General features: G+C 43.5%; 1 protein-coding gene across 4 annotated transcripts in view; it reads right to left on the reverse strand.

The window, feature by feature from the left end:
* The window catches only part of NINJ2 (ninjurin 2), a 72,221-nt gene that overhangs the window by 31,786 nt on the left and 14,358 nt on the right, over nucleotides 1-26,077 (reverse strand). The window contains exon 1 of one of the 4 annotated variants that reach the window (XM_037514590.2): nucleotides 1,801-1,874. The exons of 2 other annotated variants lie outside the window; for them this stretch is intronic. The gene's annotated coding sequence lies outside the window, so the exon portion shown is untranslated. Of the gene's footprint in view, nucleotides 1-1,778; nucleotides 1,875-26,077 lie in introns of those variants that run through there. One more of the 4 variants, XM_037514589.2, reaches the window with a different exon arrangement.

Genomic DNA, 26,077 nt, shown 5'->3' on the forward strand with positions numbered 1-26,077 from the left:
AAGTACTCAGCCCTCCAAGGATTGACACACTACAGTCCTTTAAAACACCTATAGGAATCTTATCTTACTCCAAAATAAACTCTACCATGGTTGTCCTTGTGAGAACTGTAGGTACCAATTCTGCAGCTACCAGACAGCAAAAAAGTCTAGCATTAACCCCAAATAGCAGCAAACACTCAATAAGGTTCTTACTCTGTACCAGGCACATTTTAAAGCACTTTAAGCACCTTAACTCATTTAATCCCCACAACAACTTTGTGAGGTTAAAAGCAATTTTGGCCCTCCTGTTACAGATAAGAAAACTGTGGCACAAAGAGATTAAATGAGGTCATGCAGCTAGTAAATGGCAGAAATGGGGGCCTACTTGGTGGCGCAGTGGGTTGAACACAGCGCTGTGAAGCTGTCCACAGCCTCTGCAGTGCTGGTTTGATTCCGGGCACTTGCCAGGGAGATACCCACATGGTGCAGCAGACCTCTCCTGCCTCGCCTGCTGCTCCCCTCAGCAGTGTCTTTGGTCTGTCCGCCTGTTCTGTTCCCCACTCTGTCTCTGGGGAGGGGAATCTGGGGAATTCACCCTCTGGGGAGGGTGAATCCTCTCACCCTCCAGCACATCTGGCCTGTACCCCAGTTCTTGTATAAATAAATAAATTTTTTAAAAAATGGCAGAAATAGAATCCAAACCCATGGAGTATGGCTCCAGAGCCCCTGTTCTTTAACCACATGGTTTGTCTGTAAACCAAGCACAAAGTGCCCTTTGGTGGACAAGGTGCCAGCAACAGCTCTCCTGCAAACTGAACCCATTTTGGCCTGGACGAGCTCTGTGATTGTAGCCAATGACTCAGAGGTAATATGCAGAGAGGCAAGAACAGAAGTGTCAGAAGATCTGAATTCTCCTGGTGGGAGTAGGAAGTCAGGTCATAATACTGATTGAAGGCAAAGCACATGCCAGGGATGGGAACTTCCCATGTTTAATTTTACCTGTTTGCCTGCGTGACCTTAAGCAAGTCACAGTCCCTCAGTTTCCTTATATGTAAAGTATACCAGGTGACATTAATGGTTCCACGTAGACAACACACACATGTACAATGCACTAGGCCAGGTGTTAAAGGAGCACAGAGAGGAATAAAATACAGATCTTGCATTTGCAAGGCTTTCAGTCCATTCACTTCCATCTTGTACAGTTTTTGGAGTTGAGCATAATTAGGCAGGAATGGAAAATGATGCTCAAATGTGCAGGGCACCCAGTTCAGTTGTGACCTCCAAGAATTACAGAACATGACCCAAGGACTCCACGGAGCAGGGATCTTTCTGCTCTCAACTGTCCTGACTCATTTAGACATGGCTGTGACTAGCTTCCCACCATCATTTTGTACCTCTGCTATCATCATGGTCACACACATAGAGACACAGACACACACACAATAAACTCACATGTACATACGTGTGCACACATATGTACAGACACACACACTTGCGTGTGTGCGGGTGCTAAACACCTGAAAGACACAGAATCAGTGCTGCTCAGTGACTAAAACCCAGCCCTCTGGCAGCCCTCCTCTCTTGCCTCCAGCCCAAAGTGCAGCGCTAAGATGGTGACTGCACCGTCAGCAAAGCCACAGCTACCATATGCATCGTGACTCATTATCCCACCCGCTGACTCGGAACTGAAGCCTCTTGCCCGTCAATTACTGGTGAACAGGAAACCCTTAGCCAAAGATAAGATCAGTTGGGAGGCCAAGAGAAAGGGGTCAGTGAACACAATCCTTTGTCGCACCTACCTCCCACCACAGTGGAACTCACCCTGCAGCCAGCGTGTGCTCTGCATACAGAACGTGCTCCACAGTTTTATTGGTGGATTGGCTATTCCGAGTTACTCTCCCCAGCACAGCTGCAGGATGGGGCTGCTAGCAGGAACATAATAGGTGGGCCTAGACCCTAAAGGAAATGACTTCAGCTCCTTCTTGGTTAGCAGAGCTGAGTTATGACTAAGAGAACCGCAGCCCTGAAAATCTCTTCTTTAAAGAACTCGGTCATAAAATTCACTTCTGCAATCTGTCCCCCATACTTCCTTTTCTGTAGGGTTGGGGAGGGGTACATCATCTTCATGCCTTTCTGGAAGGGGTGTAAGAGTGCAGATATCTTTCAGAAAACATTTAGTCTAAACTCCTGGCCACATAGTCCTAAAAATTTCCATATGGATGTTCTTCCCGTGCATGCTCCATTTCTTCCTTGACAATAACCTCTTCCCAAGGCTGGAGTCAGGAGAAACACTTTGGTGAGTTTCCAGGAACCAAGCCCTCTATCGCTCGCTATAGGACGTTGTTCCCCAATATCTGTTTGACTTTTTTTTAGGGTGGTAGAATTTTGGACTGGATGCGTGATGACCTAGCTAAAGTCAGGTCTTTCCAATCTCCCTTGCAACACATCCAGGTGACCAAGTTCTGGGTGATAAGAAGTGAGCAGGAAGACATGTGCCTTCCCTGCCCCTTCTTTCCTGGCTGGGAATGTAGACATCACAGTGAGACATTTTCAGCCTTGTGTGTAAGACAACTATCCTAACAGCAGAGCCACAAGCTGGAGGGATCCTGACTCCCTGACACTATGGGGTCCCCACGTTTACCCTGGGCTGTCTGCACTGAGACAGTTGCACACAGGTAGAGAAGTAAACAAGCAGCTTGTCTAAACCTTTACAGCTTGATGTCTTATTACAGCAACCAAACATGTATCCTAATTAACACAAGCCTCTTTGGGGTGTCAGGGCAGTCACAGTCTCCCCTCTTCTGATATTCCCTCACTCTGCTCATCCGGGAGATAGTTTAGTGAGATAATCAGAGATGCTCATAGTGGTTGATGAATGCCTGGCTTATCTGCCTGCAGCCGAGTGGACTGGGGGTAGGTTTCCCACCCAAGCAGTGCCAAGCAGATTCTCCCAAGGATCTAGAAGTGAGAGTCACTGTTGCCATTCAACCTCTGCTGATTACGTGAACCAAGATGCACAGGAAGAAGCAGGAATGAGAGGCCAGGCAGCCCCAGAGAGGCAGAAGGAAAGATGCTGCCTGGGTCGATATGGGCCTCCTAATTTCTGGTTCCAGACCCTTGTGTGGCCTCCATGATTATCCTGCCTATGGCTCCTGGGAGAGACCCTGACACCTTATAAATAATTTGTCTCTTTTAGTGTTAAATGTTTTAGGTTCATTTTTGTTACCTATAACCAAAAAATGCCTAAATATCTTCTAAACCTTGTAAAGATCTGTGTGTGTCCTTATACTCCAGGGGACTCATACCTCTGAGACCCAACCCTGGGCACACTGGGTACTTTAATTATTGCAATTATGGAAGGATCTGAGGTGAACTGAAGAGATAGATAGATTGATTCCCTGATTGATTGGCTACCAGATTAATCCATGGATTTCCCAAAATAGGCCTTATGGAATTGCAAAATCAGGCTGTAGATTGAGTGATGTGCCCAAAGGCATGTGGTTAAGTCTCAAAACCTGGACTGGATTCCTAGGTTCACTGCCCCTCCTTTGACTCCCAGGCTCCCCTGATTTTGGGGGTGCTCTGACACAATAGCCATAGCTCCCATGAATTGTTAATCAAACCCCCTAGGTGGTCACAACAAACCTACCATTTTTGTGGCTCTGATGAAAAATGCAAAACAATCCTTTTCTCCTTTCTCTGTGTCATTCTAATTCTGAATTTTCACTCTGTATTTTAAAAAATCAGTGACTTCTCTTCCATAGGAGTAACAAGTACACCTCCAAGTGCCAAGTAGCCTGAGCAGCACTTTCCCAGTGCTGTTTCCTTGGAACCCTCCAAGGACCCATTTTGCAGGAGAGGGAAGTAAGGTTAATAAAAGACCAGAAACTTGCCCAAAACACACAGCAAGAAAGAACGATGCTGGGGAGGGCTCCTGGCAGGTCTGGCTGGAAACCCGGCGTCTTTTCTACACTCATACAGCCCTCTGAACATCCATCCTTTTCCATCCTTGTTGCCTTTACTTTCTAGCCTTCTCCATGGGTACCTGCTGAATAGGGCTTTGTTCAGGTCAGTCAGAGCCGGGCTGTGAGCCCTGGACAGGGAAGGGGAAAGGCGTGCCCTGTGGTGCCCATGGGAGGCACAGCAGATGGCACTCTACCCTCACAGTCACAACCTCTGGTTTCCTCCTCTGGGGCCTGCCTTCCCTCACTCTCAGCCCCCACCTGAAGTGCCCATTTCCTCCCCTATCTCTAAGCCTTAGTTCCTGGGTCCTGACATGATTCCTGCCTCCCTCTACCTTCAACAGAGGACTCCAGTTATTCCTCCTGAGAGCTACTTTCTTCAGAGAAATCATCTAGTTAGCTTACTTTTTCTTCAGAGGAGGAAAGAAAGGCCTTACTCCTCAGGGTGCAGCCTGCCTGCTCTCCTGGCTGTGTTTGCACCCAGAGCTGAGATTCTCCCTCACTCTCCTCGCTCAGGTTCCAGAAGCCTGAGGGCAGGACCATGTCTTCACATGCTGGTACATGCTCTGTCAGCACCCTCTGAAAAGCAAACCGCTGTCATGCAAAGACAAGGAAGCGGCCCAGTTTGGGGATACTGTGGTCCTGAGCCTGAAAGACAGAAACTTGAGGTGTTGACCTCTTCCATTAAGCATGCACGCTCACAAACCTGACACAGAGGCCTTGAGAGACTCCAGGGAGAGCCCACACTTCCGCGGTCTCTCTGAAGACTCAAGGTGAGCTGTGTGAACGTCTACAAGGTGTGTGATTGTGAGAAATACTCTGATTTCATTGTGGGTTGGAGGAACCACAATCTATAGTTACCGCCTGGTAAATGAATATTTCTCAAAGGAGAGATGCAGGCTCCACTAGGAAGCCGATTAGCTTCACGGCATCAGAGTGACGAGTGGGAACTTTTGCTATTTCTCAAAAGGAGCGCGAGTTTTTCAATTGACCAACTCTGCCCATGTAAAGGTTATACCTGCTGCCCACTCTTTTCTCTAACTTGAAGAAATTCTACTCACCCTTCAACACCAAGTCAACGGGGCTGCCATCCTCAGCCCCATATGCTAAAATTATCTCTCCTACTCAGTTCTCCCAAAGCATTCGGTTCATTCCTCTAGTACAGTGGGGTGTTACTGAGGTTGTCACCCACGGGCTGCATGCTCCTGGAGCACAGGAAATGTGCCCCACACAACTTCCTGTACCCATTTCAGGAAGGACTAACAGGCCAGACAAGATCCTGCTGATTCACAGAGAGGTGGTGTTGGTGTAGGAAGCCTGTGAGAGCAAAGGACAGAAAAGTGAGGAACAGGATCGCAGAGATAGAGTATGTGTTACAGCAGATTTTATAGGTGGAGGGCTTCAGAAAGGAGCCCTTTTAATGGACTAGAGGTAAATTGGGGAGAAAAAGTTCCTGAGATTTTGTTGGGGTTAGGTGAAGGTAAAGGACTAGTTCAAGGAAATTTCCGAGGATGAAAAACCAGACTGTGTTGCCGTGCTGAATGGTTGCAAGACTGAGAGTTGAGACAAAGTCCCACTGACAGGCCCCAGGAGTTGACTTGGACTTCTCTAGGAGTTGAAGCTAGAGGAGGCAAGAAGGAAGCGAGGCAATGACAGTGACCTAATCATCAGGGCTGACTGTGCCAAGCCTCAGCTGGTGACCAGAGTGCGCACCTATAAATTACTGATCTCTCTACAGTTTACACCTCCATCTGTCTTGCATTCTGCTGATTAATCACGATGCCTCTAAAGAGAAAAGGAATGTATGTAAGTTCAGGGGCTTGATCTTGAGAGGACAACATTTCAGGGATGCAATGCCAAAAAATCATCTGTGCAAGCGTCTCTTCGTTATAGTGAAAAATGTTATTGTTCTGGTCTCAGAGCCAATGAGGATGAATGTTACAGGTTTTACCAGGAAATTCTCCCTACCCCATCTCCAAATAGGATGGAGGCCAAGACACCAAGAACAGGGACTTCTTGACTATAAAAAGGGCCTGTCCACCAACTTATCAATTAAAAACAAAACTTCTGAATAGTGTTGGGAACTGCATAGTGCTCTCCTTCCTCATACTTTTAAGATTTGTCCAAAATGAAACAGCCCTTCCCACAGAAGCCTTTTATGCGGCCTAATTCTGGAGATTAGAATCCCTTGTTATGCAATAAAGAGACTAAAAGAATCCCTGGGTATCCTCCAAAATAGATCTTGCACGTCTTTGGTACTTGCAGTGCTAAAACCACCTGCATTTCATTACAAGAGTGTGGCCAGCCCCTGCCATTGTCCCGGGTCCCCTTAACTAAGGCAGGGTGTCGCAGTGAAGCCTGGTACTCGCTAAGAGATCATCAGGAGAAAGATCAGGGAAGATGGAGTGGCAGTCACAGCATGGTGTCTTTGGCAAAGATCTTCCAGGCGTCTCCCCTCCCAATTAAAGCCCTGGCTGTGTGCTGAGAAACCATCTTCCTGACGCTGGGCCTCTCCGTATCCATCCCCCAGCATTCCTCTTCCTCCCAGACCTGTCTTCACAATAGCAGATGAGGCAAGTGTCCTGGCCAAAGCACAATTTACCTCCCCTTTCTTCCTGGGCTTATAATTAAGGGGTGTTTGTGAAGCTCTCAAGCTCCTTGGGATAAAAGGACCAGTCTGGCTCATGCTTTTTCTCACGGTTCCCTGGGCTCTCCAAGGTGGTTATTGCAGGCAGAAACTCACGTCGCCACGGCGGTGGCTGCCACCATGGTCCTCAGCCAGACTCGGCCCTGGCCCCAGCCCCCATGGCATTGGCACGCATTCTGTTCTCTTTGCTCACTCCCCAGGATGTTCTGATTTCCTCACCTTGGGCTCTTTGTTTAGCCACAGAAGTTGGGTAACAAATGTGGAGCTGCAAGATCAAGGCCTGCTTCTGAGGAAAGGGCTTCTCCTTCACATGAATTGTCTGAAGATACTTGTTTTTCCGAGGCCTTGTTCACCCCCAAGCCTGGTTCTTCACCCTGACACTCTGCTTACTTTTTCTCTGGGCACTGGTTCTTCAAAGATCTTAGGCACAAAGACAGCCCAGTGTGCCCACACCCAGCTGCCAGCACTGTGCTCTGGGCAGGAGTGTAGTCTCTCAAGGGGTCACCTTCCTCGAGTGTGAACTGGGACCTGTCACCCGCTAGCTGTGTGACCCTGGCCTGGACCCTCCTGTCAAATGAGGTTCAGAATAGTTCCTCTCTTACAAAGACATTGTAAGGACAGCATAACAAATGAGATAATTTGTTTAAAGTGCCTGGCATTTGGCAAGTGAGAGCAAGGTGGTTTTCCTTTCTAAGAAATGTTGTCGGCTATAACCCCAAGGTCACCCTATGGATTCAGATCAGCAAGTCTTCCTTGGAGAGCCAAAACAAACAGCTCTTCCTGCCTAACTAACCCCATGCCTTTCCTGCCTCAGGCTGACTGGGCTGAGGGGAAGAGTCTCTAAAGTTGCAGAGAGAATGCCCAGAGTTGCCCTGATTTCCTTCTCCGGACAGATTGAAGGTCTTGCAGCCCCCGCTTGAGTCACCTCATTTTTCTTTACCCAATTTAAGAGTGATTCTGTAGTTCAATTTGGTTACTATTTTCAAAGTCTTGCTTTTTTAGAGAGGAGGCTCACGAGCTACTTTCCGGCAGGGCGTGACCTCCATGGAGCAGAAACCTGGGGCGTGTGGGAGAAATTACAGCCTGAGCTCATCCTTCCACTGCCCACTTCCTCACAACCATCCCCAAGTGGGAGGCCCTGGGCACTTTGGGGCTCCGAAGGAACCTTATATCTCAAGGGGATTCTCATGCTGCTTGTCTCCTTGCTGGAGTGATGGGTGGGAAAGGAAGAGGAGGGTACAAGGGGCAGGGAACGCTTCTCTCCTCCAAGGCTTTAACTGGTAAAAGTTCCCTCCCTCCCTTTCTGCAAGAACTATCAGGAGAAAGAAAAAAGCAGACTGGAAATGGCTCAATAACCTCTTCCTTCATAATTTCCTCTGCTTTCCCTGGCTCTCATGTGTGGGAGGAGCAGAGCTAGTGCTGTGGTGTCCCTGTGAAAAACACCCCCAGGCACTTAGTTCAAAAACTCCAGAGACAGGTTCATATATTATTGGCATATCCAGTTTCCCTCCCTTCGCTGAGGATTTGCTTTCTGAGGCTGCAGTTATCCACAGTCAACTACAGGCTGCAATGACATACACTAAGACACTCAGAGAGAGAAGCATGGCATTCGCTTAACTTTTAAAAAGTATTTTGTTATTATTGTTCTATTTTGTTATTATGTCATTAATCTCTTATTGTGCCTAGTTTGTAAATTAAAATTTATAATAGGTATATACGTATAGGAAAAAACACAGACTTGGGTTTACTACCCAAGGTCTGAGGCATCCACTGGACGTCTTGGAATACACCCCTCAAAGACTCACAGATAAGACTCACAGATACTGTTATTTATGTGTTATTGAGATGGGTCCTCTCTTGCTGAGTTCTCTCTTGGTAAACTAAGCATCCTTAAAAGGGTATGCATTTGCTCCTGGCTTCTAATTTGTTAATGCTTCTATTTAGAACCCAGTGCATTCATTCTCAGTTTTATCATTCTGGTTGGGCAACGTAAGTAAATAATTTGATTTATTACTGGTCTGTAAAATTGGAATAATAATCCCTGTATAATAATAATCTCTCACATAGACAACTTCTCTATGAGGTTGTCATGAGAATTTTAAATTGATATAGTAAATGTAAAATCATTTCATGAACTATAAAGAGCAGGTAAAGATTTCAGATGTTATTGAAATTATTCAGTGAATAATAATACTCCTGAGTCTGAAAGGAATAAAGTGTTTTATTGCTATTGATGTAATAGCATAAAATATTAAGATGTATTGATTTAATGTCAAATTGCATTAAAAAAAAAAAAACCCTTGGTGCCCTTCTGCAGTTTTTCAGGGTGCTGGTTGGCAACAATCCAATTCTGTCAATAGGACTGTCCCAATCTATGGGGACTCCTAGTTGGACAATGCCAAGGTTCAGTTCTGACTTTAGTTTAAAATCCTGCGGGAAGTAAGTGGAGGGGTGGGGTGAGGGTGAGGGATATGTTGAGAAGACAGAGCTGTTTTAAGACTCAGGAAGGCATTGAGTCATCACAGGTGCCCAATCCCATCTACTTTACCAGTGAAGAAACTGGATCAGAGAGGTATGTGGTTTGCTTGCTCCAGACTCCTAACAGGCTTCAGTTACTAGTCAAGGTTGACCCATGAGGGTCATTGGGACAGCGCTGTGGCCGAGGCCTGTTCAGTCACAATGCCGGTGCACTGGGCCCTGGGGAGACAGTGGTGTTAGGTCAGGAGCTGAATTACCTCTTACCCCAGACGTTCTGTCTCAGACTGCAGAGAAAAAGAGGCTCTCGGCTCCCAAGGTACCAAAAGGCAAACACACTTGATTAACAAGAGCCCTTGAGAAAGGACAAGAATGGAGAACACTGCAAACACCTTCCTGCATATCTTGCCTTTAACCCATGGCCTGGACTCAGGTGGTTTTAAAAGGCTGAGCTGCCAAAGCCTTGAATGGCCTCTCAGAGCCTGCTCAGATGCAGAAAAACTGGTCTCGCATCTCCCAAGCAGAGCCGCATGGGCCCCACAGACAAAAGATTCTCAGAAATGTCAGATTTCTTCCTGACAAGGCAGCAGAAACAAATCCCAGCCCTTTCAAAGGTCATAATCCTCACGGGGAAATAGGTAGGGAGTGGGGGACCAGCAATTTCTTTAGAGGGCAGCAATACCAGGATGACTAGTCTAGTAGGGAAGATATTTGTTCTCTGAATTTAATTCAGCCAATACTTACTAGCAATATGTGGTATGTCCTGCCTTAAGCTACCAGAATATATTCAAGATTTGACTCCTGCTTTCAAGGAGTTTTCTGGGGGTATAAATGATTCTCACAAATAAGTCAAAAGAGACAAAAGCAGAAGCTAGTTCAAAGGCCAAAGAGAAATACTCTGGAAGGAACGAGAAATATCAGTGCGGACTCATAGTTCTGCAGGGCTTCATGGAACAAGGAAATCTTCATATGGGCCTGTACTCTTCAGTTAGTGAATAAGATGGGAGGGAGAATTTGAGGCTAGAGAACAGCATGAGCAGAAGTGGGCACGAACACAGCAAACTACTCTTTCCAGCCTTCTCTGTAGCTGGGCTGTGAGCTAGCACTGGCATCTTAAGCATTGTCCCTGGAGTCTACCTGAGTCCTTGGAGAATGTAGCAAACAAAGATGCTTCTAGTGGCCTGGAAAAGAGGAATGTGTGCATTACTGGCAAGCTGTGTTTGGAATGATTTCTTGAGAAAAGGGTTAGCAAAATGACTGTTCTAAAGAGGACCCAAGAATGCTGAGGACCTCAGAACATTCTACAGCTACATGTTCAGCCTGCAAGGAGCCTAGGAGGCTCAGGAATGGGTATGACAGGGGGAAAGGATGTCCTGAGCAAACTCCATTCAGGCTTTGTGGACTCCACCCCCACACCACAGGGAACTGCAAATCCCATGATCGCCAAAGGGAAGGTTTCCAGGACCTGAGGGCGGAGTTAAGCAACTAGGCTCTGGGTTTGGGTATTTAACTGGCCATGTTAAATACGGGGGTGGGGGTCGCTGGCTTGGCCACAAGGCGAGGCGTGCTAGGTTTTTCGCCAGCTCAGTGGGTCATTGGGATTCCAGTTCAGCGAAACGGGTAGGACGCATTTATTTTACAAACTTATCTCCCTCTTTTTCTCCCTGAGTTATTCATTTCCCCATTTTCCCCTTCCCTTGTAAATAAACCTTTTATCAACCTGTTGTGTATGTCTGCAGTTTAGCATTAGCAAGTCCCCTTTAAGCGCATGGGTGAGGACCCGCAGTCAGGCAACCCCATTTTATATCACGGTTTGCCCTGCAACAGGTACACCCTACCTTACTAGCAACTCATTTTTTCTAGACTACAATTTTCTCATCCATAAAATGAAGAGCTTAATTTAGAGGAGTGATTTCCACTTTGTGATGGGAGAAAGAGTCCACAGTTGCTGAATGCAATCCTTGATGCTCACAAACATGACCTACAGACCAAGTCCATAATTCATCTTGCATGTAGGCGCCTTATTTCTCAAACACAGAGATGCTCCTGTAATTTCAAGATACACATTCAAAGGATTATTGAATATGGTGTCTTTTTTTTTATATATCAATGTGTAATTTTTCTTTCATGGGTACCAAAAATACATTTACAAACAGTTGGAGGAATCCAAAAGTGCCTGTAAGTTTTAAAGAGATACAAGCTTGAAAAGTTTGCCTTCTACTAGATAAGACGAAGGACAACCTCAACCTTCTGGACTGTGACTCCTCATTCCAGCCTGACAAGCAAGCGCCCCTCCCTTTCTTCAAGCTTCAACCCCCTTCCTGAACAAATAGCAGCCACTAGAATAGATTCTCCTGTAGCAGTGAAACAAAATGGAAGGAAGAGGGACAGAGAAAGGAAGAGTAGTATTAGTTCAAGAGAGGAAGACAACTTTTATAGGAAAATCTGGGAAATCCTCAGGATTCTATGAGTTTGAAGGTCTTTTCTTTTTAAGTGACCTGTCACTTCCCTGTATTTGTCATTGTTTCCCACTGCACACGTGTTTGCAGCACATGGGAAGTGGGAGGGGTTGGAATGTCCTCCAAATTCCCTTGACACCCTGTTCCCACCTTTATCCTCTAGAAAAATGTGTTGCTACGTTTTGACTTTTCAGGAGGTGACAGACTTTAAGATCCTCATAGGACCTCCCCTGGTGGCACAGCGGTTGAGCGCTGGGCTGCAGGGCTGCCCACAGCCTCTGTAGCACCGGTTCCTTCCCCGGCCACCGGCAAGGGTCCCACAAAAAAAAAAAAGAATCTCCTAAAGCTTATAGATCCTTATTCCTGAAAACTTGTAATACCTCCATAATTTTTATACACAATTTCAGGTCCTAAGTTGGGGGGGGCTCCTTGGGGATTCGTGGATTCCAAGCTAGGAAATCCTGCTCTTGTGTGGGCTACTTTCAATAAGTTCAAATTTATCTTCCCTTAGTTTTCCATAGATCTGCGCTCTAAAAGTCTCGTAAGATTTTTAAAGGAACCTCTAAGTGCTTGTTACCAAACTGCTATTATTTTGAAAGACCTGATTGTAAAAAGGCCGCATGCCCTAAGGCGGGCAGCACAGAGGTGGGCCTTTCTCCTCAAGTTTCTCTGAGGTGAACGAAGCCCCAAAAAAAGGGCTTGGGAACAGAGTCCAGCTGAGAGTCAAGAATCCCTCCTAACAGTGTGATTTTTATATTTCTAGTCTAGAAACCTTGGGTCCACAGACCTACAGTCCTTGAAATGAAAAGCTGCTCTCCTCTCTGGAAGGATCTCCTAGTTTTCTGTTCTTCCTTCCACCCACCCGCTGGTGCAGTTCTCATTTCACCTTCATATCCTGTGTGAACACACCTTTTCCTGGGGTTCATCCTCCTGCTGAGGTTGTCTACTTAGCCTGATCATCATTCTGAGTCCCTGAAGGAACCAGTCAAAAATCAGGGGTGGGGCCTCCCTGGTGGCGCAAGAGGTTAAGATGCAACCTATGAAGCTATTAGCAGCCACTGCAGCACCAGTTCGATCCCCAGCCAGGGAGTTGACCCACATGGCACAGCAGACCTCTCCTGACTCGCCTGCTGCTCCCCTCAGCAGTGTATTTCAGTCTGCCTGTTCTGTTCCCTACTCTGTCTCTGATGAATCCTCTCACCCCCTCCCCATACCTCTGGCCTGTACCCCAGTTCTTGTATGCATAAATAAATAAATCTTAAAAGAAAAATCAGGGGTGGTTCTTCCCAGCCACGCAAAATGCCACTCTGAATCTAGAAGCTCAGTGTTTATTTACCAACTGAGTCCAAGGGCATCCAGTTGACCCAAGGGCATCCAGTCACAGACTTAGCTCACAGCCAACATGTGCCATGGGAGAGGTGAGAGGGTGATATGTGTGGAGTGGGTCTGGGTCAGCAGTGAGAGTCCAGGATGCCAGGGTAGGGTGCCCCAATTCACACCAGGCAAGAGAAGGTAAATTCTCCAAATACCAGGATATTGGGCAATATTTCAAAGAATGAAAGTCACTGCTGTTACAGTCCTTCCTCTACCCCCACCCTGTACTCTATGTCCCATCCTTTTCCTCTGTAATGTATGATACAAATGAGTCATTGTTCTCTACACTCTTACCCTCCTGGGTTCAATTCTAGCTCAGATTTCTAGGACCCTAAATCTGTAGCTGTCTAGATATCTTTACTGGTTGTGTAAAGGTGTGAGCCTTTTGAAGTAAGATTGGGGAGGAGCCCAAACATTCTTATCCCTTCACTTATTTTATTCTGTGATTTTAAAAATCAGTTTATCCAGTAATTATTTATGGCACTCTAGCTAGGTTAGGATATGCAAGAACATACGTACTAGGATACTGGGATATAGGAAAAATAGAAGAATGAATGAAGTTTGGTTTCTTTTTTCAAAGAGCTTGCTGTAAAGTAGAAGAAATAAGATGCATAAGTGAACCACAAGGCTCTGAATACATTCATACGTGTGTTTACCCTAGGTTTGTAACTGCTTGTTGTATAGCGAGTAGCATTTATGCTGGGCACTGAAGGATGGGCAAGAGTTGGAGAGATGAGGATGAGGACAAGGCCTGCTAAGTAGAGGAATGGCATGAAAAGAGACTCAGAGGTCTCATGCAAAAACAGGAGAGTTGTTTTTGGCACAAACATAGTCAATGGAAGTAGAAAGAGAGAAGTTTGGAAAACATAGTCAATGGATGGAGAAGTTTGGAAAACTAGGAGGGAGCTGGCCAGTGGAGGATCCTGAATATCACGTTTAAGAGAAGTTTGGGATTATGAGGGTGATCACTGAGGGTTTCTGAGCAGAAGAATTCATGATGATCATAGCTGTATCTTGGTAGTTCTGTGGAGGCTAGATTGGAGAAATAATAATAATAATAACAATAACAACAATAGGGTTGGGTAGTGGCAGTGTAAAGGTCATATAAAGGAGGAGACTTCTGTGGGAACATTTCTACCAAGCTACTTGTGGCCAACTAAGTTGAAAGTTACCTTGACCTCTGTTTTCGTTGTACGCACTATCTGGACTTCTCAAGGGGAACATAAATATTAGGACCAGTTTTAAAGTCAGGCAAATCGAGGCTTGAATTATACCTTTGCTACAATCTAATTTCTCAGAGTTTTATCCATCATGAGTAAAATGGGGATAATTATATCCAGATTTGTTATGAAGATTAAAGGAGATAAAGTTTATTAAAACACTTATTAGCACAGACACAAAGGATAAGCAATTAATAAATGGTTGATGTGATAATCATTATCATGATTCAGGTTGCAGATAGATGTGTATAGAAGTAGAATCATCTCCATTATTAGATTAAAAGCTGCCAGAGGGCAGGGAATCAGTTTTTGTGTGTGTGTCCTCAGTACTTACAGGACTTCTAATACTAAATAGGCAATTGATAAATATGAAAGAAATAGATAACATCATAGTTGAGAGACTAGAATGTGAGTAATGTTTTTATTGAGATTCAGAGTATCTGTTCCTATAAATGAAAATGGCTATTTTCTTTCTCAAAGAGAATTTTCTTGCTCCCTGATCTTGGATGTATAATCCATAATTATACATATACGTACAATCTGACTTGGCATATCTGGTAAAAAATCTTGAGGGTGCTGGAGGCTAGAATATTTGGAGAGGGTTTTTCCCAGTTTTAGACAATATTCAGGACTCGCTGATCCTGGGAAGCATTGATCTGAAGACACTTAGGCTTCTGGTCCTAAAGGGCCTACGGCTGCAGTGTCAAAAGTTATTCTTTTCTTTTTCTTTCAGTTTTGAGATATAATTGACATATAGCACTGAGTAAGTTTAAGATGTACCACATAATGACTTGACTTAATCTACTGTGAAATGATTACCAGTTAGTTACCATCCGTCACCACATATAGCAACAACAAAAAAATGCTTTTTCCCCTTGTGATGAGAACTGTTAGGATTTACTCTCTTAGCAATTTTCAAATCTACCGCATGGCAGCATAAACTATAGTCATTATGTTGTACATTGTACTCTCAAGACATCTTCGATCTGCAAGCTTGTATCTTTTGACCCCTTCATCCAATTCTCCCAGCCTCTGGTAACCACAAATTTGATCTCTTTTTCTATGAGTTTTCTTGTTTGTTTTTAGATTTCACACATAAGTGAAGATCATACTGTCTTTGTTTTTGTTTTGTCTGATTTATTACTGTCCTTTACTTTTATCAATTCCCCCAATACCCACCCCCAGTGCCTTGCAATCAAATGTGTGCTCAAATATTTGGGGGGATGTAATTAAGTAGATTTCTAATATTCAAATGAATGGGAAAAGTGACTAGGAAACTTAGACTGATGTAAAGGCTTTGTGTAGGTGGTGGGATTGAAGTGGATTCCACAGATTTGGGGATAATGTGGACAAAGCAAACCAAAGAGGAATCTGGTTATAAAAGAGTAAAATGGGCTGTGGGTAGGAGAGGCGGGGCAGTCTTGGGGGGCATGGCTGTAACCCACCACACACAAACACACACACATACACTGAGGATGGCACCAGTGTAGACTCTGGACTCTAAGTGTGGGGCCCTGGGCAGACTGTGGATCCAGTGACAGAAGCCATCAGCTGCTCACCAGATCCTTGCCAAGTCCTGTCTGTCCTCGGTTCCTCTTTCACACCTTATGCCAGACAGGAGGCCTGAGGGTGTGAAGACTGGCCATAGGGACAGGCCAATTGCTAAGCCTTCCAAAGAGCAAGGCTCAGCAAGTTTGTCAGAGACCTGCAGGATCCCTCTTTGATCCCCAGGCTGATATGTTGCTTTCAGTGGAGAATGGCTGCGTTCCCCAAGGGGATGACATCTTTTAATGAGGGAACAGGCTACGATTTTTTTTCCTTTTCTACATGTTCCCTGAGGAACCTCTTTTCTTCTCCCAGCAGGTAGGAGCCAGACCATTCCTCTCCTCTATATCTCTTCATAGTGTCACCTAAGGGAATGTTCCTCACACAACGGATGCTCTTCCTGTCCATGGTACAGAATGACCAACATAACTGTTAACATTGCCTCATTTTAGAGACAAGAAAAAACTATTATTGCAGTAATGCTTAGGTAAGATGTGCCAGTTCCCAGCCTACACATTTTATATACTCATTTAATCCTCACCATAATTCTCTAAGTTAGGTACTGTTTTTAAGGAACTTGCCCCAAGTTACAACTAGTTACAACTAGTAACCTGGGATTTACACCTAGGCAGACTGGGGCATTGGCCACTAAGCTAGGCTCTCTGGATGGAGGTAGCATAGGTCTGATGTGGGGAGCTGGAACATAAACCAGGAATCATGGCTTCCAGGTCCATCCATGCAATGAATCTGTTCAAGACTTCACTGACTGTCTAGATGCTGAAAATGAGAATCTTCCATCTCTGCTGCCTTTACAGCCCTGCCTCAGTTCCTGTCTTCAGATAACTCCAAGGTAGCAGAGTGAAAGAAACTGTTCCAGGTTCCTTCCTCACAGCCCTGAGAATGCTTTGGGACTGCCTGCCAGTAGAGCAACCTTTTTCCTTCTTTTCCATTTTAAAGAAAATGGTAAACACCTGAAAATAGTTTTTGAAAGAAAGTGACTCTTCAGTCATAATTATAGTCAGAGTGGGTCACGGCTTTCTATAAGCAGGAAAGCGGCTTCTAAATATATCCTGCAAAACGCAAATCCCCAAGGAGAACAGCCTCTTCCCTCCCCCTGCCACCCCCCTTCATTCCCTTACTCAGAGGCAGGGTGTGTGCACCACGGGGCCACAGCGTCCCTTCCCAGCGGCCAGGCTCAGTCTGGTTCCCCACAGGACAGGCAGTGGGGACCTTCCAACTGCCTGAGTGAGGCAGAAGGAAGGGGCAAGCTTTCTGCCTGCCTGATGGGGACGAAGAGCTGCTTCTTAAGTGTGTGCAAGGATCAAAAGTGTATTTAAAAACATTTAATTTTTAAAACTTCAACTGTTGAGTAGGAAGGGATTAATTCCTCAGGGCCTGGAGGCAAAGGAGAGACAAAGTGCAGAAGGGTTTTGGGGTGGTGGGGGGAGAGGACTCAGCCCCTGTCACTGGCTTGGGATGTGCCAGCTCATTTTCTATTTCTACCCCGATGCCAGGCATTTGAGCATTGTCCTCAACCTAGCAATTTGGAGACTGCAGTGGGTATGTACATAACAGAACAGGATGCTCTCTGGACAAAAATTCTGAAAGAAAACCAAAACGGAAGGCTGGCCCCCACGCCCCCGCTGGACATTCTCTCGTGACCCTTGGGGAATGTTCCGGACATGCATAGGCATCTGCAAATTTACTCACCTGAGAATTGCCACTACCTCCTGATCCCCAGATAAGAAATGGAAAATGCAAAGATTCGCCTGTGTGTGCTTGTGTGTTGTTTTTAAATCGTGCAGATTCACAAGCCCGTCTCTTGTTCCTCATCACATTTTCAGTGAAGTGGAAAAAGAAAGTAAAAAAAAAAAAAAAAAAAAGAACCCATCCAAACACAAAGGTATCCAGGAAATTTTCTCTAAAACTCTTGGAAGGGTAAATTAGGTCTGAATAAAGCAGAGCTCCAGATTTCTGCAACACTCCTTAGGGGGTAGTTTATTGTATGCCCTTTACAATTAAAGAAGGCTTTTCACCATTTCAAAATTATCTTAGAAAGACATGCAGATGAGAGGATAGTGAAAAAGCCCAAAATATTTGGTGAGGATGCTCAAGTTTGGGGAAGTTCAGCTGAAATAGCAATTTGTGAAGGAAATATTAGGTGGGAACTGGCTGCAGAAATGCTCACAGATTAAAGGGATATTAGGGGCTGAGGAGGAGCATGGAGTTTGTATTCAGGCTCAGGATGTAGAAAAGTCTTCAGGAAAGCCTGGAGTCCAGTGTACTGGGATTTAAAGTCCTAACCAACCCCTGGGTGAGCAGAGCAGTGGGTAGAATCAGAGATTCCATTTAGTGAAAACAGACAGGAAAACAAATCTTTATTTGTCCTGCTTGAAAACCAAACATGGTAGCCATCTGAAGAAATTCCAGTATCGGGAGTGTTCAGGCAGGGAAGGGAGGGTAAAAATGCAGCCAGCCTCTGACCACAAGGGAATTCAGCCTGATGGCTCCTCACATGCCTTTCTCCAGCACTGCTCTCTGGAATGTTCATGGGATGTCCTTGCAGCTCCCCTGATCCTAGCCCAAGGGACACTTCCTGCTTACCCTCTCTCTCCCGATGACCCCTCTAGCCCCCCAAACTATCAGTTGCTAAGGCTCACCATTCCTGTTTGGGACTGGCCTGGGCAGCTTGAACCACTTGCGTGTGTCACAGGTATTTTTCAGCTGCTTTTGAAAAGCACTGAATGAGAAAAAGTGCTAGATTCTGACTGGCTTAGCAGACAGGGGATGGGTTAAGAGACTGGAAAAGTTGGGAAAAGGCTTTAAAGGTCAACTGCAATATACCTTCTCAACATAGACAAATTTCAGTTGGTCCACTAATAGCTTCAGAAAACTTGACCTTTTGTAAAAACGAGGAAACTAAAATTACAGCCCTTCCTGTAACTTGGAAGTTTTGGAAACATGGCACCACAGTGAGGCAATCTGGGGAGGGCGCCAAACCAAACCAAACGAAGCATGGAAAATCCATGCCATTAACCAAAAGGTTAGTGGGCCGGGTTGGATTTGGGCAAGATCTCATAGGACCTTAGATCCAGAGCATTTTCTAACAGGGAATTTCAATAAGAAGCCTTGTCTGGTGTTGGGGCAAGTCCAAGCCCCATACCTCTACCCCAATTCTGGTATTGGATGTGGGGCAAAAATTTACTACTTTTCTTTCCAGGGAAGTCCTATGAAAACTGGATCAATTCCTTTTCTCTATTAATTTATCACATATCCCTTCCTGTAACCAGCCTACTCAAAATAGTACCCTACCCTTCATTTAAAAAATTTAATCATGTTATTTGAGAACTTTCAAGGGTGCCCTACTGTGCACAAAATTAAGTTCACATTCCTTTGCCTTGTGTTTTAAAAATCCTACCTATTGACTGGTGCTCTCCCACACACACCCTCAGCTAGTCAGGCTAGCCTTTTCACTCACTGTCCCCACATAGTTTACTCATTTCATGTCTTAATACCCAGTGTTCTTCACCTTCATCCCTAAATCTGAATTAACTCTTCTTTAGTAATCCCCCAAAGACCCCACCTTTGAAGATTTTGCCAGCGATTTCCATTTTCGTCTCTCCCATCTCAAGTAATTATCAAGTCATCCCATACCTATACTTTGCCTCCCTCAATACCTTGTAAGCTACCACAAATATGTATTTTATGTTAGCGTGCCCCAAATAAATAACTTCATTAATTGCAATTCTTCTTTTGAAATTTAAAGGCTAAACACACACACAAAATCAATCTTCCCCTCATTTGGGATTTGAAGGCAATAGTTCCATATGCATGTTTGGATCCTGCAAATGTAGTCACATGGGAGAAAATATAAAGAATGGCTGTGCCTAAGATAGGAAGGAGATGAATTCAAGATGAAAGATTTATTAAACCTTGACAAATTGAATGCTTATCTGAAAATTGGCATGTCCAAAATGTTGCATTTTTCAACATCCAAATTCAGGGCACCATACATTCAATACTTTTGTATTTAGGACTTTTCCTCCTCATTCTTCATCTGTTTGATGAAATATGGAAAAGAGGTTGGAAGAAACCACATATAACCAAATATTTCTTAAAACAGAACAGAGAAGGCATGTAGATCCATGCAACAGAGAGGTCAGATATAATAATAATACACATCTATACATACATGCATATATACATATATGTATTATATAGTGTATATGTGTGTCATGATTGATTTTGACAAGAAAACATTCTTTGAGGTTGCCAAGGCTATTCAAAGCAGAAAGAATAGTCTTTTCAAGCAGTGCTGGACAAACTCGCAAAAGAATGAAGTTGAGGGTCACCCTGGTGCATAGGGGTTAAATATCAGCACTATCATGCCAATCACCATCACTGTTATCCCAGCTGCACCGCTGGGGCTTGAGTTCCATCCCCGGCTAGGGAGCTGGCCCACATGGCACAGCAGACCTCTCCTGTCTCACCTGCTGCTCCCCATAGCAGTTTATTTCAGTAGATCTGCCTGTTCTGCTCTCCACTCTGTCTCTGGTGAATCCTCTCACACACACACCCCACCTCTGGTCTGTACTCCAGTTCTTCTATGCATAAACTAAAAATAAATAAATCTTTAAAAAAAACAACAAAGAATGAAATTGAACCATTACCTTACACTATACAAAAATTAACCAAAAATAGGCCAAGATATAAACTTAAGAGCTCAACTACAAAACTCTTAAAACACAGGGAATACTCTTTATGAAACTGGGCATGACAGTGATCTCTAGGATATGACCAAAACACAGACAATAAAAGGAAAAATAGATAACTTGGACTTTATAAAAATGAAAAGTCTTTGTGCATAAAGGACACTATCAACATAGTAAAAAGACAATTCACAGAATGCAAGAAAATATCTGCACATCCTATATCTGACAAGGGATTAATATCCAGACAATATGAGGAACTCCTACAACTTAAAGAAAAACAACAGGGCCTCCCCTGGTGGTGCAGCGGTTGAGCACTGGGCTGAGAGGCTGCCCGCAGCCTCTGCAGCGCTGGTTGGTTCCCAGGCCGCTGGCAAGGGTACCACACAAAAAAAAAAAAAAAAAAAAGAAAAGAAAAACAACAAAACTTCAAACAACCCAATTCAAAAATGGATAAATGACTGGAATGGATGTTTCTCCAAAGGAGACAAATAAATGGCCAATAAGTACATAAAAAGATACTCCACATTATTAGTCAAAACCACAAGATACCACTTCTTACCCATTTGATGACTACCATAAAAGAAGTAGGAAAAAAGAGTTGGTAAGGATGATCCAGTAATTCCACTCCTAAGAATGTACCCAAAAAAATTGAAAGCAGGCACTCAGTTATCTGCACACCAACATTCATAGCAACATTATTTGCAATAGCCAAAAGCTTAAGTCAACCCAGTGGCCATCAACTGATGAATAGATAAACAAAATATGGTCTATTTATAGAGCCTTCCAAAGGAAGGAAATTCTGATACATGCTACAATCTGAATGAACCTTGAAAACTTTATGCTAAATGAAATAAGCCAGACACCAAAGGAAAAATATTGTATGATTCCATTTATGTGAAGTACCTAGAAAAGATAACATTATGGAGACAGAGAGTAGAATTGTGGTTACTAGAAGCTGAGGGGAAGGGGAAGTGGGGAAGGGGAAGGTTTAGTGGGTATGAAATTTCTGTTTGGGATGGTGATAACATTCTGCAAATAGTGGTGAGGGTTGCACAATATTATGCATATACTTAACACCTCTAAATTATACACTTAAACATGCTGAAAATGGTAAATTTTGTGTTAAGGCTATTTTACTGCAATAATAAAGAAAATAGAACCTGAACCCAATTATGGGCAAACAATCAGTCAAATCCAAATTGTCGGTCTTTCTCCAGAATAACTGATCTGCCCTCTTCAAAAATGTCAAGAACCCAAATAGGAAAAGAAGAAGTCAAACTATCACTATTTGCAGATGATATGATAATATACATAGAGAACCCCAAAAACTCCACAGAAAAACTAATTCAACTCATCAATCAGTTCAGTAAAGTGGCAGGATACAAAATCAACACGCAAAAGTCAGTAGCCTTCCTATACACAAACAATAAATCTGAAGAAGAAGAAATCAAAAAAACCATCCCTTTTATTATTGAAACAAAAAAAATCAAATATTTGGGAATAAATCTAACAAAAGAGGTAAAGGACCTATACAAAGAAAACTATAAAACACTGTTAAAAGAAATAGAAGAAGACACAAAGAAATGGAAAGACATCCCCTGCTCATGGATTGGAAGAATAAACATTATTAAAATGGCCATCCTACCAAAAGCAATATACAGATTCAATGCTATTCCAATCAAAATTTCAATGTCATTCTTCAAAGAAATAGAACAATTATTGATGAAATTCACATGGAATCACAAAAAACCCCAAATAGCCAAAGCTCTCCTGAAAAAAAAAGAAGGGAATGGAGGCATCACACTCCCAGACTTCAAACTATACTACAAAGCCATAATCATCAAAACTGCATGGTATTGGAACAAGAACAGACATACAGACCAATGGAATCAAATAGAAAATCCAGAAATAAACCCACAGATTTATGGTCAACTAATCTTTGACAAAGGAGCAAAGACTATGCATTGGAGCAAAGAAAGTTTGTTCAATAAATGGTGCTGGGAAAACTGGGTCGCTACATGCAAAAGAATGAAGCTTGACCACTACCTCACACCATACACAAAAATCAACTCAAAATGGATTAAAGAACTAGACATAAGACCTGAAACCATAAAATATATAGAAGGAAATATAGGCGAAACACTACGTGATTTGCACATCAAAGACATCTTTACAGACACATCACCCAAAGCAGTGATAGTGAAGGCAAAGATAAACAGCTGGGACTACATCAAATTAAAGAGCTTCTGCACAGCAAAAGAGACAATAACAAAAACGAAGAGAAACCCCACCAACTGAGAGAACATTTTTGCACCCAACACTAATGATAAAGGACTGATCACAAAAATCTGCAAAGAGCTGATGAGACTCAACAACAACAAAGAAAATAATCCAGTCCAAAAATGGGCAGAAGAGCAAAAAAAAAACTTCTCTGAAGAGGAAATGCAAATGGCCAACAGGCATATGAAAAAATGTTCAACATCACTTGTCATCAGGGAAATGCAAATCAAAACTACCATGAGATACCATCTCACACCAGTGAGAATGGCACATATTAAAAAAACTAGCAACAACAAATGTTGGCGAGGGTGTGGAGAAAAAGGAACTCTCCTGCACTGTTGGTGGGAGTGCAAACTGGTTCAACCACTCTGGAGAGCTGTGTGGAGATTTCTGGACCTACTAAACATAGAGCTTCCATAGGATCCAGCAATTCCACTCCTAGGTATTTACCCAAAGGACACAGAAACATCAATTCCAAAGAACACCTGCACCCCTATGTTTATACAGCACTGTTTACAATAGCTAAGCTTTGGAAACAACCCAAATGCCCAAAAATAGATGACTGGATCAAGAAGATGTGGTACATATATACCATGGAATATTACTCAGCATTCAAAAAAGATAAACACATTCAATTTGCAGCAACATGGATGGCGCTGGAAGGGATCATGCTCAGCGAAATAAGTCAGAAAGAAAAAGAAAAATACCGGATGGTCTCACTCATAGCAGGAATCTAGAAAACTTAAATAAGGGACCAGGAAAATGAATAACTATAAGAAAGTGAAAATCAAAATCAACAAAAAACTATGAACCAGAGACACTTTTTGGGGGGCAGGGGGCGGGAGGGGAGGGATTGGGGTCAGAATGGGGGGGCTGCAATTGTACGGGGAATATAAAAATAAAATTTATTATTTTAAAAAAATATATATATAATAAATGAATCAAATTAGATTTTCCAAAAAACAAAAACAAAAACAAAAAAAATGTCAAGAACATGAGAGGACAAAAAAGGGAGTAGATGCTGTTACAGATTAAGAAGACTTACATGACAGGACAAACAAATGCAGTGAGTAATCACTGATTTATTTTAATTAAAAAAAGAGAAAAGCTCCAAAGGGAATTGTATGGACAATTGGGAAAAGTGACTATGAACTATACATCAATGATAAATTTCTTCAGATGGATAATGATATTGGGGTACTAACGATAAGTAAGAGAATAACCTTTCTAGGAGATATATGTTGACATGCTTACAGATGATGTCTGCAACTCACTTTCAAGTGTGGGGGAAATACATATCTACAGAGATAAAAATGGTGAAATTGATGAATGCAGGTAAAGAAATTAAGATATTCATTATACTAGTCATTCTCCTTTTCTATATTGGAAAATTCAAAGAGGAAAAAATGGAATAGTCATTTGGTTCCCAAATGACCAGGGAAACACTGAATTTCTGTGAATCTGTGAGCAAAATGTTGATCTGTTTGCCACATGTGGTCATCCTATTTTCCTGAACTCACTCCTAGGGTTACCAGAAGAGCTGACACAGATTATTGAGGAGGTGAGAATAGAAGCTTCTGTCAACAATGACTCCTGGCTGGCCCTTCATTCCTTTCAGGGCTTACTTCTCTGCTCTCCCAGCACATATTATCTATGTCACCCACCTCCACCACTTCAGGATTTACTGCGTTGTATTCTTGTGTGTATCAGGTTATAAGGTCCCAAGGGCAGGGCCACATCTCACTTTTCTTATTCCCCTCCCTCCCCCATCACTCCAGACCCCATGCTCTGTACAGAACTAAATACATAGTAAGTGCCGAGTACATATTTTTCTGTTAATTGACTGTTCACTGCCCCATCAGGATGGAAATACAAGTGGTCAAAGATGGGGGTCAAAAGGTTTAACCCAACTAAGGTATTAAAAGGGTGCTGGGTAGGGCCTTGCAGAAGGAATGTCAAGTGTGGGATTTGACACAATCTAATTCTCTGTGGCAACCAGGTGTTACTGATTTAGTGATTAGTGCTTAGGTGGGGTAAAGGAAATACAGCCTTGGCAAAAGCTTATGAATACCTAAGCACAGAATGTCCCCAGCTCGGCCCTATGAGGCAACTCCTCTCACAACCTTGTTAATTCTTCCCAGGGAGGCAGGGTCAAGCAAAGGATTGAGGACCTCAAAAAAAAGGGAATTGTCATTCTAGCTCCTTGAGCAGAATCAGCTGTGCTTTGCAGGACCTGCATCCCTCTCCATTCAAGGAGAACAACATGAGCCTCCAGCAGAAGATGGAGGTGAGAACGATCACTGAAGTGCTTTAGAAGGAAGGTGCTGCCCATAAGCTGAGCAAGTTGCAGGAGGACATGTAGGCCTGCTGCATTCCACCTCTGGCTGAGACACCAGTGTGCTGCTGTTGCAGCTTGTTAAGGGAGTGTAGACTTGTCCTTCTTGTCTTGAGTAATTTTTCAATGAGGCTAGAAGTACTAATGGGTAAATTTCCTCTCTGTCCCAGCCAGGGCTTTTGGGAGGCAGACCCTTAACTCCATTGTTATATAAAATGTGTTATTTTATATTAAATCACAAACACTGGCACTTCGTGCTAAATTCAATTTCTCCTTCTCTTGATCTCTGATTATTTCATCTAAATCCTGATTCCCCCCAAAAATCACAAAGTTCTTGGGAAACCACACTTAGCTATTTTGCCACTTCTGCTTCCTCCCACATCTTATACTGTACAGAGCAAATATTATGTATACAATAAATACATATGGGAATGTGTAGTCATCTATTGTATATTATGTAATACCATGCAGCAGTTAAAAAGATTGAGGTATTTACATATTCTGACATGGAGAAATTTCAAATTGATATTATAGGTCAAAAAATAAAACAGAAGAGGGCCTCCCTGGTGGCGCAGCGGTTGAGCGCTGGGTTGCGAAGCTGCCTGCAGCCTCTGCAGCGCCAGTTCGATCCTTGGCTGCTCCCCGGCCACCAGAGGAGGGTTCCACATGGTGTGCAGACCTCTCTTGCCGTCCGCTGCTCCCCTTAGCAGTGTACTTCGGTCCTTCTGCCTGCTCTGCTCCCCGCTCTGGCTCTGGTGAATCCTCTCACCCTCCCACGCTTCTGACTATACCCAGTGCTTGTATAAATAAATAAAATAAATAAATAAAACAATAAAAAATAAAATAAAACAGAAGCAACAAGGCACCATACCTTTTTGTAAAAAGGACCAGTAAAGAAATAAGGGCTTGGTCCATACATCTGTTTTTCTTCCTCATATATACCCCTAATCACAGACTTATGTTATAACTAGTGCTGTCAAACGCAGTCATTTCCTTTTCAAAAGGAATTGTTAAATAATATGGGTAAAGCAGTTAGTTTAAGACTTGCTACAATAATAGACACATTTATACATGCCAGGCATTGTTCTT

This window comes from Talpa occidentalis, unplaced genomic scaffold, assembly GCF_014898055.3.
Source record: "Talpa occidentalis isolate TD23 unplaced genomic scaffold, MPIMG_talOcc4v2.1 talOcc4.16, whole genome shotgun sequence".
Taxonomy (NCBI): domain Eukaryota; kingdom Metazoa; phylum Chordata; class Mammalia; order Eulipotyphla; family Talpidae; genus Talpa; species Talpa occidentalis.